At 43.5% G+C, this 17,599-nt stretch overlaps 1 non-coding gene across 1 annotated transcript; it reads left to right on the forward strand.

Moving 5' to 3' along the window:
- Nucleotides 1–11,145: 11,145 nt before the first annotated feature.
- On the forward strand, nucleotides 11,146–11,309 carry LOC114317713 (U1 spliceosomal RNA). The gene has a single exon (XR_003648704.2). It is a non-coding gene; the product is annotated as a U1 spliceosomal RNA (small nuclear RNA).
- Nucleotides 11,310–17,599: the final 6,290 nt, after the last annotated feature.

Below are 17,599 nucleotides of genomic sequence, written 5' to 3' on the forward strand. Positions count from 1 at the left end.
GCACTTCCCAATTTTTTATGTCAGCAAGACCTTGCTGCCGGCTGAGACGAGATATTTGCCGCTGGAAAAGCTTGCGTTGGCATTAATGATGGCTTCGAGGAAGTTGGCGCATTATTTTCACGCCCATACCATCGTCGTACTGACCGAGTTTCCCCTCAAGGCCTTGTTTGAACGGGCGGACTTTTCAGGCCGAATTCTTAAATGGGCGGTCGAGCTGGGACAGTTTGATGTGAAATTCCAGCCACGCACTGCTATCAAAGCCCAGACCTTGGCAGATTTCGTCGCCGAGTTCTCACCTGGCACTCATCCGGTGTGCCCGGTCGATATTACCGTGGCAGATGATGAGATGTACGCAAGACCATCCGAGATACAACGAGTTGGTGGAGGTAGCGACGCAGAGTTTGCGCGCACCAGTGAAGCACCCTCAGTTTGCACGGTTATACCACCCCGTGCTGCAATGACGGAGTTGAGTATCACCGACCCATCCGCTCTGTCCAGTCCCGCATCACCAAGGGGGGAAGAAATTGAACCACACAGCTCAGAACCTGCGGCCGGTATAACACCGCAACCTGATGATTCGCCTACGGACTTGAGCATTACAGATCAACTTGCTAAGTCTGGTGCCGAATCATCAAGGGGGGAAGGAATGGACCCACACAGCTCAGAACCTGCGGCCGGCTTAACACCGCAACCTGATGATTCGCCCACGGACTTGAGCATTACAGAATAACTTGCTGAGTCTAGTGCCGAATCACCAAGGGGGACTGAATTGGAACCGGTCAACACAGAACTTGAAACCACACAGCCGAGCAGTTGTGATCCCATTGCCCTTCGCAACTCTCAGGACCCATCCAACTGCTAGAAGCTTTTTGTGGGGGAAATGTGGAAGCTTTTTGTTGATGGAGCGTCTAACCGTCATGGTGCCGGCCTAGGTATCGTTCTTATCTCCCCGGATGGCCTAACCATTGAACATTCTATCACGCTTGGCTTCCCAGCATCTAACAACGAGGCTGAGTACGAGGCCCTTCTCGCCGGGCTCCAGAGCGCAATTCAAATGAAGGCTGCCGAGCTCCTAGTGTACAGTGATTCCCAACTTGTGGTTAACCAAGTCTCTGGGATTTACGAAGCGAAGGACGGCAGGATGGCGAAGTACCAAGCTCTGGTCAGGGAACATACCATGCAGTTTGAGGCAATCAGAGTCCAACAGATTGGCCGTGAAGCAAATAGCCGAGCTGATGAGCTGGCTGGCCTCGCTTCCATGGTAGATAGTACGTCTCCAAACCCCCTGTTAATTGACTTTCTTCCGCGGCCAAGCATTAAAGACGCCGGGCAGACGGATGTACTCTGCGTCGCGCTAGGTCCTTCCTGGATGGACCCCTTGATCTTATTTCTCAGAGACCGGACTCTACCAACTAACAAGAAAGAAGCCCACAAAATTCGGGTGAAGTCAGAGCGGTTTTGGCTCTCTCCATCTGGCGCGCTGTATAAGAAGTCCTTCACTGGTCCTTATCTAAAGTGCGTGCACCCGAATAGTGTGGAGGCTTTGTTGTACGAAATTCACGAAGGCATTTATGGCAGCCACATAGGGGGCAGGTCCTTGGCCTACCGAGCTGTTTCGCAGGGATACTGGTGGCCGTGCATGTAGGCCGATGCACAAAAGTACGTCCGCAAGTGCGAAAAATGCCAGAAATTCGCCTATCAGATCCATCAGCCTGCTAGGGAACTTCTTCCCCTCACCAGTCCTTGCCCTTCGCCATGTGGGGGCTAGATATAGTGGGGCCACTGCCAACAGCACCGGGCAACCGGAAATTCTTTATTACGGCCACAGATTACTTCACGAAATGGATTGAAGCTGAGCCCTTGGCAACCATCAAAGAAAAAGACGTGAAGCGGTTTGTCTGGCAGAACGTGTTCACGCGGTTTGGCGTCCCCAAGATTTTGATCTCTGACAACGGCACCCAGTTTGACGGTCGCCTATTCAGAGGATTTTGTGAAGATTTGAAGATAGAATTCTACAACTCCACCCCGGCTTACCCGCAGTCCAATGGTCAAGCCGAGGCATCGAACAAGACTATACTGGCTGGGTTGAAGAAACGGCTGGAGAAGGCAAAGGGAAAATGGGCTGAGGAATTACCCAGTGTCCTTTGGGCATACCGAACAACCCCGCAGCGATCTACTGGGGAAACTCCATTTGCTTTGGCTTATGGCATGGAGGCGGTCATACCTTTGGAAGTTGGAATGCCCACCCTTAGAAGCGAGAGTTTTGAGCCCAAGCTGAACGCCGAGGCTATTGCTTTGGAGCTGGACCTAGTGGAAGAACGTCGGGAGAAGGCCCTCATCCATGTGGCCGCCTACCAACAAGAGCACTCAAAGAAGTATAACAAGACGGTGCACCCCAGACCGTTCAAAGTTAGTGATTGGGTTTTGAGGAAAGTTATGGCCAACACCCTGATGCCAGGAGAAGGCAAACTAGGGGCAAATTGGGAAGGACCCTACAAGATCACCGGTCTGGCGGGCAAGGGGGCTTACCACTTAGAGGACCTAGAGGGAAGAGCAATACCCCGGCCATGGAATGCAGCCAACTTGAAATTGTATTATTTTTAAGCTTTTGCTTTCTTTTCTTGTGCAAAGGGATTTTTGGGCATTGCACTCCAAAATGTAATTCTTTTTGTCAATATATTGAAGTAATTTTGCTTTAGCATTTGGACTGTTGTTTTAATGTAAAAACCGAGATGGTTTACTCCGGTTGGAAGAGTTGGTGTTTTGTCCAACTTCGGATTCCCAACCAAGATGGTTTACTCCGGTTGGAAGAGTTGGTGTTTTGTCCAACTTCGGATTTCCAACCGAGATGGTTTACTCCGGTTGGAAGAGTTGGTGTTTTGTCCAACTTCAGATTCCCAACCGAGATGGTTTACTCCGGTTGGAAGAGTTGGTGTTTTGTCCAACTTCGGACTCCCAACCGAGATGGTTTACTCCGGTTGGAAGAGTTGGTGTTTTGTCCAACTAAGGATTCCCAACCGAGATGGTTTACTCCGATTGGAAGAGTTGGTGTTTAGTCCAACTCAGGATTCCCAACCGAGATGATATACTCCGGTTGGAAGAGTTGGTGATTTGTTCAACTTTGTTATTACCAACCGAGATGGTCATTTCGGTTTAAGAATTCGTTTTGTTCTAAGTATTTCAACCGAGTTATGAATTCCGGTTGACAAGGTGTTGGTCAATCTATGATTTAATACCGAGATGATTTGCCGAAGATGGAATTGATAACAACCGTGCAAACACTTGGCGAAATTTGAGTTTTTGATTGATGAGAAAGTAAATACAAAAGGTGGGGACAGAGCCCGGTTACATCAAAAGCGCGAAAGCAAAAATACAAAAATAGAAGAAAACTAAACTAAGGGGGAGAGACTGGTAAACTCGTCCTCGGCGGCTTCAAGGTTGATGGTTGGACTTTTGTCTTGCGCACCGGGCTCGTCGTGGCCGGGCTGCTCCTGCGCCTCGGCATCCTCCGCCTCTGAATCTGTCTCGGCGTCTCCCTCTTCAAGCCCTTCCTCGGCCTCAGCTTGCAAAGCGCTGAATACGTCGTTTGCGTATGGCACGAGGTAGACCGGTAGCGAAGCAGGAGGAGGATTGGCAAATACGTCGGTGTCAGAGCCCTGGCCGAGATGCTCACAGGCGGTCTTCCAGCCAGCTTTGAAGTAAATGTCTTGTGTTGCAAAGACTTGTTTTTTATAGCTCTGCTCGGCTTCGTTGAAGCCGGCGTTGTTAGCAGCCCGGCAGTCTTTCTTCTTCGACCTTTTGAGCGCGCGTACCTCGGTCTGGAGCTCATCCCGTTTTTTCTCGGCCTCTTCCAGCCGACCGAGCAGTCTGTTGTTATCTGCATTTGCCATCTCAAGCGAAGACTTTGCCCGGCCGAGCTCGGCTTGGAGGCTCTCGACTTGGCTGGCGGTATCACTCGCCTTCTGCCGAAGTCTGTGGATGCGCTCCATGACCAAGTGCTGCTTTTGGATGGCCTGCAAAATGAGAATTTGATCAGAGAAGAAACCGTGCAAACACTTGCGAAAATTGAAACAGAGGATTGAACTTCTTACCCTGGTCATGGACTTCAGGGCGGATTTGACCAGCTGGGTGTCAGGAACGTGGTCGCTTCCAACCACGTCGCTGGGCAGCAGCAAAGCCTTTGAGAGGTCGAAGGCAAGCAAGTGCTCCTTGTCGCCTTTGACCGAAGCATTTGCCGGGATCTCTTTTCCACGGTGCTTCAGCTGTGGCCGCCATGCTAGGATGGAGCTGACCCTGTCGGCAGGTTGCTCGGTTGCCAGTTCGGTGATGAGCTCGGCGGAGGGATCGGCCCGTGGTCTTTTGCCAGCCCGGCGTGTTTCTTGGCTAGACTGCCCGGCGGCTGGAGAAGCTAAGGCGACCACGGCGACGCTCGATTGACCGGCAGCCGGGGAGCGGGCGATGACGCTCGGTATCTCGGCCGAGGTTGCGGTGAGAAGGTTTTTTATTCGACTTCTTTTGGCCATTTCTTGTTCGTCTGTTAACCGGATTAAGGGGACGTCAGGAAGGGTAGGGTCTGGAGGTGGCGAAGGAGCGTGGAGGAAGTCTGTTACTCTACTCCGGCGCGGAGCAGAATACCTGTAGGTCGGGATGTAACCGAGTAAATCGTTGCAATCTCGGTGGGAATATCGAAGCACGGTTCGAATTGCCTCGACGTTGGGAAATTGATAGTTGGCTTGCAAGGTTTGGATTGCTGCAAAAGAAACAGGAAAACCAGTTAGTTACAGAGTAAAGAGGTAGTCTAACCGAGCAAGTTTGAGCGGCTTACATGAGGAACCGAAGTCCTTGTTTATAAACCAGCCCGGCACCTCGGCTGTTTCATAATTGCCCGACACCCAAAAAAAATCGTCGTCGTGCAGATCTTTATCTGGGGTGCCAGTTACAATTTTTTCCTTGCCCGGTCTGATTTTCAAGTAATAAGCTAGGCCATCACCGGTGTGACCCATTGTGTATTGCCTCAATATCTCGGCTAGACCTAAGTTGGTGCCTAGCCGATTGTTCAATTCATGAACGCCGTTGATAATTCTATAAGTGTTGGTGGACACTTGTGTGGGTGCTAGCCCGGTGCGGCGGAGGAACTCGGTGATAAGTGGGTTTAGTGGGAAACGGAGGCCTCCTTCGACAATTGACAGCACGGTGAAGGGGCATTGGTCTAGTCTGCCCCAGGGTGTTGTCTCCTCTTCAGCTAGTTCGAGATGGACGTCGGCCGGGATGCCGTACTCCTCTCTGAATGCAGCTAGCGCGGCCGGAGTATCCACTAGGAAGCGAAATTTCCCCATTTGTGGCCGGGCTAAGGTAGCTTGGCTGAGGTGTTTGGCACAATGGCAATTGGTAATTGCTCGGTCTGGAGAGCCTGAGGAATGGACAGTGGTCCCCTTGGACTCTGCAGGAAAAGGATGGCAAGTGTAAGTGTGAGCGCGGTCGCGCGGAAGGAGCTGGACTTTAGCTCGGTCATTAAGGGTGCCAAACCACCTCGACCTTCTAAGCTAACTAAAGAGCTCGGTCGCCCAGGCAGGCCAGTTGTTAGCCCGGCTGAGCGACCATTTCCTTTTGTTATCTCGGTTTTTGCTGGGGTTGAGACAAACATGTTATTTGCTCGGTTAGATTGGTTTTTTGGATCAAATGAAGACCAGGAGCCCGGTCCGCCCCAGTTCTTCAGTGTTCTTCAGGAAAATAAAGAACACCAAGAACAGTGGGAGGTTTGGGATGGTTTCTATGGCCTATGCCCTAAGAGCTACATTTTAGTGCCCTAATGCATGTAATATTAAAGAAAATAGCAACAAAAGAGGGATCGAAGGTCTTACCAATGAGGGGCAACTGCTTTTCCTTCGAGCACAAACGCAAAGAACGGCAAACGAGGCCTGGACAAGGATGCTAGAGCTCTGGAGTCGAATAACAGAATGGCAGTAGGAGGAAATTGAGTTTGGGGGGGTCTTGTATGTATAGACAAGGGAGAGACCGCCCAAATTCAAATTCTGGCAAAAACGGCGGGTTGGCTGCTCAAGAACCAATGGCAGCCTGCCACGTGTCCCCATTTATGGCGACGTCAGAACTGAAGAGACAGGTTGAAGAGTCGAAGAGCCAACCGGGCTACTTTCGAAGAAGAGGACGTCAGCCGAGGAGTATAACCGGTCAAGTTTGCAGACAGTTATGTTAACTAGCCCGGTCGCCCTTTGTCATCTTGAAGACCGAAGAATTGTTACCCCGGTCGAAGTATAGGTAATCCTAGTCACGCTCTCGCGGACGGAATTAAGGGGCAATTGAGAGGGGGATTTATGATCTGGAATTGGGCCGAGGTAACGGCCGAGCAGGTTGAGAGCCCAATGGTGCATGGGGCCGAGATGATCGACTATCCGCCCGGAGATGGGCTGCCAGAACTTGGGCCGGGCAGAAATTAGGCCAAGTGTGTGCCGCCCCAGACCGTAAAGAAGCTGCTCGGCGAGGCAGTGCTCGGTTAGACCGGTGCCCGGAAAAGGCGTGGTCAGCCGAGGTAATCATTTGATCGGCAGGAAGGCTGACCACAGGAGGTGCCCAGGCTAGGCTTTGCCGAGATGCCGCCTAGCCCGGTCCTCCTTGGGCTTAGCTAGTGAGGTGCTTGGGTATGAAGCACAGCACGGCCGTGGATAGAGCAGCTCGGCTGCCGAGCTCCAGCTGAGAAGGCAGGCAGTTGAGATTAGGTGATGATCAGCAAGGTTTATGCTGACAGATGGGATAGCAGAGCCACGTGTTAGGAGATGACTGGGAGTGGATATGGGGCACAGAGGGTATATAAGCATGTCTGCGCCCCCCATACGCGATACACGAACACTCTTGTAAGGAATTCTTACACTCAAACACTCCTCACTCTCTCTCTCTCTCTATCCTAAGGTGTGAGCTAACTTGATCGTCGGAGGGTTTTTCCGGTCACACACCGCCGGGTAGCTCACCGTTATTTGCTCGCAGGTGATCGGATATAAACGGAGCTTGGAAGAAAGAAGTACGGGCTTGCCGGAATATTTGCACCCCGCACATCATTAATAAATCATTTCCCCCAATTTCGTTTCTCATTATAACATGATTTACAATGCTCATAACAAAGTTCATTCGCAAAATTTAAACATAATTTTTAAATATAACCAAATTCCAATTAAACTTGTACACATATAATTCAACCTACCAATTTCATGATTCTACTTTCAATTTGGGCCAAATCATTGATTATCATCATGAATCAACCTAGGGTATCTAGAAAATCTAGAAATTTCAAGAAAAATTCAAACTTCTTAACCGATTACTTTTTATTCCAACTTTTCCATTGATTATACACCTAAGGTTCATAATCCACCATTTTAACCCATCAATTGAACTCCCAACATCTCAAACCCTAAACTCCCAATTCTCATAATATACTCTAGATGCCCAAAAACATAGGTTTTGTATGTATATAATCAAAATACCATAAATCTATCTATTAATGAAAGTATTGAGGAAGAACAAGAACCCCTACCTCAAGAATCAAGAAAAGGAGCGAAGCTTTGATGAGAATCCGTCACAAATCCGAGCTTCAATCGATTGAAAAATGTTGATCTTCTCTTGTTCTCCATCCTTGATGCAAGATCCATGGTGGATTTGTTAATAAAACTGGAGGAAATCAAGGTTTTTAGGGCTAGGTTTTCGGACCTAGAATGAGAGGAAAGAAGAGGGGAAAAGAAAATGTAAGAAATGATCTAAAAATCACGTTTTTAAGCTGTTGAACTCGCGCAATCCGCTCGAGCGTCCCTTTTTCCGCTCGAGCGTACCTGCTTCCAGCACAGATTCTAAAACTTCAAACATGCGTAACTCTCTCATCCGGACTCCGTTTTAGGTCGTTCTTGTGTCCAATTGAAGCCCCGGAAACAAGCTTTCCAATGGTTCCAACCTCACACCCAAATTCAAAGTGTGGAAAAAGAAAAGGGCAAAAGAGTGACGGCTGATCGTAGGCAAATTATTCAAATTAAAATTTTTGGTCCAAACTTACTCTACCATCATGTTACCACCTCAATCGATGCCCCAAAATAAAAATATGTAGGTTCCAAATATACTAATAAAACGTCAAAAACGAACCCACATGCCTCAGAAATTCAAACTCAACCAGGCGACTCGCTTGAGCGCCCAACCTTGCGCTCAAGCGCGCAGACCAACAAAGTCGTCCGCTCGAGCGACCACTTCTACGCTCGAGCAGTAATTTACAACTCTCAGAATCTCAGGCAGCCTGCAAAAATACTGGGAGCCTCACAAGTCCGCTCGAGCGTCAACTCCCTCGCTCGAGCGGAAGGAAAAATTCTAGATCGTCACATTTCAAAACCCTCTCATTCTTTTTATTCAATTTCATATTATATTCAAATACTAATAAGCTTTTAAAAAATCTTGATTGAACTTTGTTTGTAGTTACATGTAAATTTGTGATATATATATATATATATATTAGATGTTTGAAGATTATTTATTTATTAGTAGTATTAAAATCATAATATAATCTTGAATTTAGGCTTGCATGTGTAATTTGTGATATTTAATAAATAATTTAGGATTTTGTTTGATTTGATCATATGATTCTTAAATCTGTCATAAGTTTGTACAAATATTTAGACAATTTTATACTCAAAATTTCAAGATAGTTTCTTCTACAAAGTTGTTAAGAATGATGTTTAGATCATCCAATTATTTTATTTTTGTACGAATTTATATGGAATTTTAATTCAATCTGGATTTTTAGACAGATTATGCTTCATGTTTGAAAAATCACTAAAAATCCTATATTAGACCAGATCTAGTATTTTCTGAGTTAAAAATTAAATTTGAGAAGTCAAGTTTCATCCTCAATTTTTATATTATGAATTTGATTTTTAAATTTCCATATGGAATTATTTTAAGAAAATGTAATGAATCTGTGTCATGTAACTTCTTGTAATTTTATAAAATTATTTATAATTTATTTTCGGGAAATTATTTTTGAAAAATGACATAATATGTTTGTTGAACATTCCTGAAAATTATATGAATTTTAGAATTGTCTAAATAATTTATTTGTAATTTTAACTATGAAATTTAAGTTCGAAAAATTTTGGGCAGAATATTAAAAGAATCAAAGATTACCATTTCAATTATTTATTAGAATTAAAAATAAGTGTTGTTCTAGTTTACTTAATTGAATCTTGTAAATTACTAATTCATGCATGTGTGATGTTGTGATTTATTTTAGTATTTAAAATTATTATTTCACCTTATGGCTTGATTTAACTATTTACAATAATATGTACATTGATTGATTATTGTAGAACGTAATTGTTAATATATTCTCTTGGAAATTGTAGTAAAATGCTATATCATCGATGGTGACCTAAGTTTGTAATTATTAGTGATTATTATGGAAATTAACTAAAATGATCAACGAGAGGTACGAAATTAATGGTTGACAGTTAATACCAGTTATTCAGGATGAGTCCTAATTTTATGTAATTCTTGTCCAAAACCTTAAGATGGCACAGGACGTATTTGAACCCTTATCAATATTCAGTTTTGGAATAAGGGTGGATGTGCGGGTGGCACACAGGGAGGATACGTACCCCTGACAGACCATTCTCTTGGGGCAAACTACGAAAACCACTACTTGGTTATGTAACTCTGGACGTGGCCATCCTTCGTAGTCACAATTTGTAACACGTAATTATTTGACCAAGGGGGATTTTAAATTAACCGTGGCCATGGCTTAGTAGTTGGTAAGTTAAATCTCTTTGGTGAGATTTCAAGTGTCACCTAATTTATTAAAATTGTTGCAATTATTTTAATAGTTGTAATTTATGTTTGCAATTATATTGTTATATCATACTTATAATCTCGTTATTTTTCTCGTAAAAAGAAAAGTAAGTTTGTTGTGTTTTCTTTCTATGCTAAAAAGCTTATGGCATATATTTTTGTTACCCTGGCGTTTTATGCCAGATTTTGACAAGAAAGGAATGGAAGTTGAAAATGGAGTTGATGTTAACATAGAGCTTTGGCTGATTTGAAACTATGATTAGAGCCGAACAAAATTTTATAATCTTATATATTAACAATTAAGGACTTTGTGATTTCATTTAATGTTGTATTTGGAAATTTTAAGGTTTTTATTTTTTATTTTTTTATTTAGTGTTGTTTGAACCTTTGGTCATGTATAAGAGTTGCAATATCTAATTAAAATGTTAAATTTTTAACTTAATAAGTTATTTTATTTATTTAATTTTCCGTGATATTCTAAAATTTTGAGACGTTACATCAACATAGTCGTTTGATTATACCTTAAATATTTTGTCTCAATATTCTCACATGTTCCATTGATTATGACTTATATATAATTTGAGACGGGGAGAAAAGATCCATAACCAAAAAATTGGCATTTGAATTGGCTCTTTGTGCTTAGGCTTCACAATCATTACTTCAGTAGTATACATTGGGATTGAAAAAGATCGCACAATGTATGTCGCACTACACAACAAGTTTTGAGGGAGTTTTTCAAAATGATAAATAATAAAAACAAAAATAAAAAGATTTCTTATTTGATCATCAATAGCCTCCCAGGGAAAGCCTACTAACTGTCATGCTAGACATTATTCTATATGGGGCTTCTGTTATGTTTTGCTATTTTAATTATCAATGGGCAAAATATAATGAAAACAACATTATTCATAAAGTACTCGAGTTTTTCACAACATTAGGCTCTGTTCACTTGTCACACTTGTCAAGAGTTTTGATGGGAAAGTAATTTCACGAAAAAGATACATCACAGTAAAGGATAAGAAAACTCAATTTCTTATATGTATTTGTTCATTGATAAATGAATTTTGCCAAAAAGATTTAGTAAAATTTAGTAGAGGGAATCTTGCAAATAAAACTATCTACTAGATGGAATAGGAATCTGTTTGATGATTAATCATCTCAAAAAGTGTAAAACCAACATTTTGCATGTTGTTTAGAAGTTTCAAGGCACAACCTCCATGTCGAGACGTTGCCGTCATTCCCATATTGAACAAACGTCAAGCAAGAGAGGCAATTGTGAGGCAATAGATAAGGACTGGGCAGCATCACTAAAACACACTTACCTGGGCGGTCAAATGGGTGATCAATGAGGCCCATGGCCTAGGTTAGTGACCTCCATTGCACTTAGGGGGGGGGGGCGCTCGCTTAAGGTCTGTCCAAGTGGCAGAGCCTGTGGCATCATTTGTGGCAGTGGAGGCCTGCTTTCGTGCGGCCCCTATCCAAACTTAGTTCTATATTTATGAGTTGAGCTTGAATGGATTTGCATTAATGTTGAATATATTTACATGTCAATCTCCCGAAGAGAGGAGAATTCGGCAAAGCTGTGTGAGCATGAGTTATTTCTCATACTGATCTGTAATTATTTATTATTTCTCACTTTGTTCTAATTATCACAATTTAAAAGTTACAAAATTTCAATTCCATCCCTGACAAATTATGTTCTCATTTTGGTCATTAAACATATTAAGTTTTCCGATTTTGGCCCATAAAACCAAACCCAACATAATCTCAAAACCATCTCCACCCCTAAATTCAACTAATCTCGAAAATCAACTTTATATAGGTGCACGAAAATGAAAACAGGTATGCATCATTCAAGTAAAGAGGATACAAGTTGAAGTGTTGAGGCTAGTGGAAGAGATCGGGTAGTAGGTTAGGAGCGAGGTGGTCAGTTGTGGATTGGGGTGAAAAGGTGCACAGAGGAGGGAAGAGAATAGGAGAGTAAAGGAAAGTGAAAGTTCTTATGGCACCATTTTTGGAATTTGGACTAAAAATGGAGAGTTAGAGATCAAAGTAAGAATCTTTTTTCAAGGACCAAAGTGAGAAAAGAATCATACTCTATGGGGGTGAAAATGTAATTTATCCTATGTATATTTCCATTTTTCTTTCCCTTAATAAATTCACGATCCAATCCAAACATAAACATAGCTCCTCTACAGGAGCTTTTGGCAATTTTGTGCAAAATATTGGTTCTCTTAATGCAAAGGCACAATTAGGGAGCAAATAGTGTCCTCTCTATCTTTGATTGTACTACAAGTTGTCAAGCTAAATTTCCTTATATCAAAATAGCATTGACCATTTCAATATACTTTACCCAAGCAAATAATAATATACTGGCAATTCAACTTTCATTTCTCACTAACTAAATATATTAGGGAAAAAAATTATTCTGAGCATATTCTAAGCATCAAACTTTTGTTTTATTTCAAATTATAGAGCTGAGACCAAAATTCAGCCAACATACTGTAGACGCGCCCGCGTGGGGGGCCCTCGGTTCTTAATCTGAACCAAAGAGTCCAAATCCGGCCAATCGTTTTGAGAAACAAATTTTTTGAAAGAAGTGCCAAACATGGACTACTTTGCCAGATACAGAGTCGCCACCTAAATATTTTATAAGGGGGAATTTAGGAAACCCTGACTCGGTGCCAAAGGCCACGTGTCCGTCATCACCAAAGTTGCCTCGGCTCGGGAACTTGGATACGATTGGGGAAGGTCAGCTATGAGCACCCCCTCTCGCCCGATCCGAAGATCGGCCTCTACTAACCATGATATCCGTTTTTGAAAACGTTATGTGCTCTTATTCTAGTTATTAGCCTAGAATTACTACGTTATGCGCACATCAAACAAGTATAGACTAGATTGCCTAATTTGGAAATAAGCATTGCATGTCCGTTTGTCTTAAAAAAAAGCACTTTGGAATTTGCTACTCGCAAGTAGGCTAAAATACGGATTTCAACGAGTTTTTCCAACTCAGACAATCCAACCTTCACCCACAGGCATTCAAACAGTTTATCACATAAGCATCTAGCCACATGGTAAGCATACTGTCATGATAGCATTCACACGCATGCGGTATGCTAAAGCATGAAAACACTTACATCGTACTCCGTGCCAAAACAATAAACTAGTTAGCCAACATGCATGGTCCTAGTTCATGTCAAATTGACTAATGCAACACATACAGGATGCAATTAGAGTAGGCTCGGCTAACCTAAACATGGCATGTGAAATGCAATTAATTGATGCACGTATTCAGTTCGGAATTGAAGTACAAATGCAGTTAGCATGATGTACCGAGCCCGGTGCGTGCGAGACAAATGTATGGATGCATGCATGCATAGCATAAGCTATGCTAATTTAAACATGACCTATTACTAACCATCAAAGCAGGTAAGTAAAAGGGAGAAAGAAGTGGGGGTTGGAAGACATGCACACACTCACCCACACTTATTACAAATTCGCCTTCGCTCGGAGGGACCGAAAGAATAATACAAATTAACTAACTCGCAAGCTAATTAATTATTACAAATCACCTAATTAATTAACAAATTAACTAAGCATAAGAAAAACAGTAAAAGGGGCCTCGGGAAGAGGGTTCGATGCGCGCGTGCTCGGGTCTTGCTCGGAAGTGCACTGCCATGCATAGGCTGCCTCTGTTTTCCCTGCTCTGCCTCTTTGAAGACTGCCAAAGTCTCAGAATTGTTTCCCTGGACATTGGGAGACACCACCGGCTGAGTAGAATGGCCACCGGCAGTGGTATGTGACCACCGGCTGTTGGTGAAGCTATCGGCCCAGGAAAGATTGCCGGTCGGCACTGGACACTGCCGGTCGGCAGAAAGTTCCTGCAGAATCTGCAATTGACAGCAACAGAGGGCAAGGCAGAGCATGGCAATGTAATTCAAGCAATGTATGCACCTGTAGACGTCCCCGAACGCCCCGGGAGGGTGAGTCCCGTTCTGTTCATTTTGGGGTCACTACAGCTTAGGACTCTCAAATTGTCACGGTTCTAAATCTGAACCAAAGAGTCCAAATCCGGCAAATTGTTTTGAGAAAACAGATTTTTTAAAGAAGTGCCGAACATGGACTGCTTTGCCAGATACAGAGTCGCCACCTAAATATTTTTTAATGGGAAATTTAGGAAACCCTGACTCGGTGCCAAAGGCCACGTGTCCGTCATCACCAAAGTTGCCTCGGCTCGGGAACTTGGGTACGATTGGGGAAGGTCACTTCGTGAGCACCCCCGCTCGCCCGGTCAAAGACCGGCCTCTACTAACCATGATATCTATTTTTGAAAACACTGTATGCTCTTATTCCGGTTGTTAGCCTAGGTTACTATGTGATGCGCACAACAAACAAGTATAGACTGGGTCGCTCGAATTGGAACAAAACATTTCATGCTTGTTTATTTGAAAGATGGTTTGCTACTCGCAAGTAAGCTTAAAATACAGATTTTGCCACCCGCAGGTGGGCTTAGAAAAGATGGTTTTGCCACTATCTAGTGGGCTTAAAACAAACAGTTGATGATTTATTCCAATCCAAGTAACTCAACCTTCACCCACAGGCATTCAGGCAGTTATATCACATAAGCAATTAGCCTCATGGTAAGCATGCTATTCATGGCAGTCACTCACACGCATGCAAGGATGCTAAAGCGTAAAACTCACCGGGTACTCCAAGCCAAAACAGAAGCTACATTAGAAATCATGCATGATCCTAAGTATACAGAAATGCCTAATGCAACGCATGCAAAAATGCAACTATAGCAGGCTCGGCTATTCTAAATATGGCATATGGAATGCTACAGCTAACATATATTCAATTTGGAATTAAAAATACAATGCAGTTAGTATGATGCGCCGAGCCCGGTGCATGCAAAACAGATGAATGAATGCAAACATGCTGTCATACTGTATGCTAATTGAAATATGCCCTAATCTAACCATCATAAGCGGATAAATAAAAGGGAGAAAGACGTGGGGTTGGAAAACATACACCACACACACGCACACTTATTAAAGTTGTGCCCTCGCGCAAAGGGTCCGAATAAATAATACAGTCCCCAAATAAAAGAATATTACAGTCCAAATGAATATTACAGTCCAAATAATATACAAATTCCTAATTAATTAACAAATTAACTAAGAAAATAAATAAAACTGGCATGCAAGCCAGGGACTGCCTTGCTTCTGATGGATGATGCATGTCCGGGTTGTCTTGCGCGGAAATCCACCGGGATGCCCCGATTAGCCTCTGTTTAGCAGTTATTCTTGAAACGCGCGCCAAGTCCCGAAAAGTTGCTGATTCTTTATTTGCTGCAACAGAGAGCAGGAAAGGGGCATAGCAATGTATTTGCACAGATATATGCATGCCTCGATCCTCGTGCCACCAATCACGCATACCGAGGCATGATGGCCGAGGAGTCGAAATGCACAATTCAATATGGGATGAATGCACACGAAAACACAATAAGACCTAACTCTATCATGGATAATCCGGAGTGTCGGTGACTGGGGAATTGAGATACATTCCGTCACTCGGAGTACGAAATGTGCCTCGTTTCTCGTGCCCGGGCTAACTCCTATTCCGAACACAATGCAATATGCATGATATGCATGAAATGCAACTAAGATACATTCCTAACATACACAATGTCATGAAAATGAGATGCCTCGAAATGCGTGCACACGGGCACACAAACCGAGGAAATGCATGAATGCGAATGACATGGAAATATGATATGGACTTACACTAACATGAGGAAGCCTCAGCCACACTCACATAAGAGGCTGGTGGATGAAAATGAAGTGCCTCGAAATGCGTGCACACGGGCACGCAAACCGAGGCAATGGCATACGCAATGCAATATGGCTAAAATGGCATACAGGATGCAACATGGACTTATACTAACATGAGAGAGCCTCAGCCACACTCACATAAGAGGCCGATGGATGAAAATGGAGTGCCTTGAAATGCGTGCACACGGGCACGCAAACCGAGGCAATGGCATACGCAATGCAAATGACATGGAATGGCATATAAAATGCAACATGGACTTATGCTAACATGAGAGAGCCTCAGCCACACTCACATAAGAGGCCGATGGATGAAAATGGAGTGCCTCGAAATGCGTGCACACGGGCACGCAAACCGAGGCAATGGCATACGCGATGCAAATGACATGGAAATGTGATATGGGCTTACATGCTAATGAAATTTGAGCACTGAAATGTGGGGGAAAACAGCCCCGAAATGAGGCGAAAGTACACCCGATGCATGGAAAAGTCCCGAAACATGGGTTATGGCACCCGAAATGGCCTATAGCTATACCAAACATGCAAAATTGGCACATGGAATGAAAAGACAGTAGCAAGGCAGTCCCAAAATTAGCATTTTTTCAGTACAAATCAAGGCCAAACAGCTAACAAAAATAGGGCAAAACTAGCATGCAAGAAATGGCCCTAAACATGAGATAATGAAGGAACTCATAGCTGCTAACCCCGAACAGATTAGGGGCCTTCTACAACATTGAAGAGGGACCAAAAATATGTACATTTACAGTTTATGGAAGCCCCAAAAACAATATACAAACATGCCAATGATATGATGCAAAATGAAGCTCAAAAGTGGCTATAACATGAGGTATACAAAACATTCACCAAATAAGAGAAGACCCTTAATAAAACATGAACATGGGGTCAAAATAAGACTATTTCTAGCTCTGAAAAATGACCAAAAATGGAAGCAAGATAGGCCAACAAATCATGCAAAAATGGGGATTAAATGAGAGATATGACATGAAGTGTATGAAATATGCCTCAAATCATGAAAGGCCCTTAATGAAACATGAATAATGGACCAAAATAAGACCTTTTCTAGCTCTGTAAAATAACCAAAAACAGAAGCAAGATAGGCTGCCAAGTCACACAAAAATAGGGGACCAAAGATGGATATAAAGACAAGTGGTACATGGAGGTCCCAAACAATGACGAGCCCTTCTTCAATGTTGAAGAGGGGCCCAAAATAAGCCTACTTACGGTTTAACTCATGCTCCAAAACAAATCACACATAAGCTAAAAAAATCATGCAAGATATTGACATTTTAGAGGGATATTGAAGCAAGTGCAAGATGGAGGGCTCAAACAGGGTTGAGCCCTTAATGAGACATGAAAATGAGCTCAAAAAAGAGGTACTTTCAGTTTTGGTCGGAGCTCAAATATTCAAGAAAGGGAGGCTAAGAAATGTTGCAAAAATGAGCTCAAAAAGAGGGAAAATGAACTTACCCTTGAAGACTTGACTTTTGTTGCTTCTTGGCTTGAGTTTGTGGCTCCTTAGGTGCTGGAAATCCTTCCCTTGCTGCTGGAATGGAGTGATGGTGGTAGAGCTTGGTGGTGATGAAGGAAACAAGGTGTAGGGCTTGGAGTTTTCAAGGAAAATGAGAGAGATGGAGGGAGATTTGTGTCTTGAGGCTTGAAGAACAATTTTGCTAACCCCTCAACCTCATAACACCAGCTGGTTATATGGACAAAAAGGAGGGAGCAAAGGGGGGCAAAAGGTGGGGGAAATGTAGGCAAGCTTTTCCCCCCAAAATATCCCCCGGATTGAGATATTTTCCGGGGGAAACAGCTATACAGCTGTAAAGTTGATGTTGAGAGGAACATGGCCGGCCCCTTATTTGAGCTCCAGGTGGCCGGCCGGCCACCTCCCCTAGCCGACTGGCCAAGGGCAAAAT

The sequence above is a fragment of the Camellia sinensis genome, chromosome 2, assembly GCF_055761805.1.
Source record: "Camellia sinensis isolate YWXY chromosome 2, ASM5576180v1, whole genome shotgun sequence".
Lineage (NCBI taxonomy): Eukaryota > Viridiplantae > Streptophyta > Magnoliopsida > Ericales > Theaceae > Camellia > Camellia sinensis.